General features: G+C 42.4%; 1 non-coding gene across 1 annotated transcript; it reads right to left on the bottom strand.

Annotated features, from left to right (window-relative positions):
* Window positions 1-245: 245 nt before the first annotated feature.
* trnac-gca (transfer RNA cysteine (anticodon GCA)) lies at window positions 246-317 on the bottom strand. The gene has a single exon. It is a non-coding gene; the product is annotated as a tRNA-Cys (tRNA).
* Window positions 318-1,413: the final 1,096 nt, after the last annotated feature.

Below are 1,413 nucleotides of genomic sequence, written 5' to 3'. Positions count from 1 at the left end.
AAAATTCTATTTTCGTGTATATGTAATTTGACATAAGCTTAAAAGTCACATATGAATCTAACATACTTACATCCGCCATATTATGAAAGCCCAGTTTGTGCTCTATGTAAAGTTGAAATGTATTAGATACTACATTGGTAAAGATTTGAAATTTACACAAATTTAAGAAGAGCCCAGATTCACTGCAGGTCTTCAAAAAGGCCTCAAACCCCAGAGGGTTAAAGGTACTGCAAAGCAAGCCCAACAGGGGGCACCCGGATTTGAACCAGGGACCTCTTGATCTGCAGTCAAATGCTCTACCACTGAGCTATACCGCCACAAGTAAGAGCTAGCAACTGACAACAGGTGTGTTCTAAATGGATGTCATTTTAATATTGGACCAAGGATTCATAGATTAAAAGTTTCCCATGGCAGTTTCCTACTGCCATGGGATTATCTACACATGATATCATTTGTAGACTTGGTCATTTCCAGACGACTTTTAATGTTGTAAACTGTTAACCAGTTAAGGATACCTGAATCAGCGGAGTCAGGCAGGGGTACACGGATTCATCCAGGGGGCCTTCTGATCCGCAATAAAATTCTATAACATGCACTCTGCTTGGTCCCAATGAAAAGAGTGTCAACTGGTCTAGGTGGTCTACTGGTGTGGGAATTATTTGTTACAATGAAAACAGTCCCTGCTGGTAGACGTGGCATAATGATCAGGGCAATATATTGCGAAGACAGTCCTTGTTGGTGCAGGGTGTGTGGAATTTGTTCATAGCAGACTCTAGGCACCTTAACACAAATCAATTGCCCCTTGAAATCCAAAGCCTATTTGAGCATCTTTGCTATCCAAGAGCATCCCTTCAAGGACACAATTTACCCATCTTTGTAAATTCACCATGTTGAGGTGAGGGGCTGAGTGTTGTCAGAAGGAGCTCTTTCTCCCCGCAGGGCGCGGTAACCATAGTAACCAGTGATTTCCGGATTGGACCTAAGATTTCCAGCCCAGCTACAGCTTAAAACCCGTCCAATTAAAAATGAAATAAAATAAAATAGCAGCCCCAAATGCATACTGTGATAACTAATACATTAACAAACAGAAAACCCAAAACAAATGGGTTAGTGCAAAGGGCACTATTTAGACACACACACACACACACACACACACACTGACAGACCCGCAGCACAGGCGATCTCACCCAGTGTCCAGCTCTTCAAGTGCTGCAGAAATCCGCGGAAGTTTTGATAATTTTATGATCATTCCTAAATATCATACAACATTACATTAGTAATATTGACTGTCAGATACTGAGTCAGGAAGTGGTCACATGATGAACGAACGAACGAATCAGACCCGAAGACGTTACTGACTGCAGAGCCGAAGTCTATGAGGCTGTCACGTGACGAGCAAGTTTCCCCGCACAG

The sequence above is a fragment of the Hemibagrus wyckioides genome, unplaced genomic scaffold, assembly GCF_019097595.1.
Source record: "Hemibagrus wyckioides isolate EC202008001 unplaced genomic scaffold, SWU_Hwy_1.0 Contig4, whole genome shotgun sequence".
Lineage (NCBI taxonomy): Eukaryota > Metazoa > Chordata > Actinopteri > Siluriformes > Bagridae > Hemibagrus > Hemibagrus wyckioides.
The sequence above is the reverse complement of the archived record's forward strand: the minus strand, read 5'-3'. Positions and strand labels throughout refer to the sequence as shown.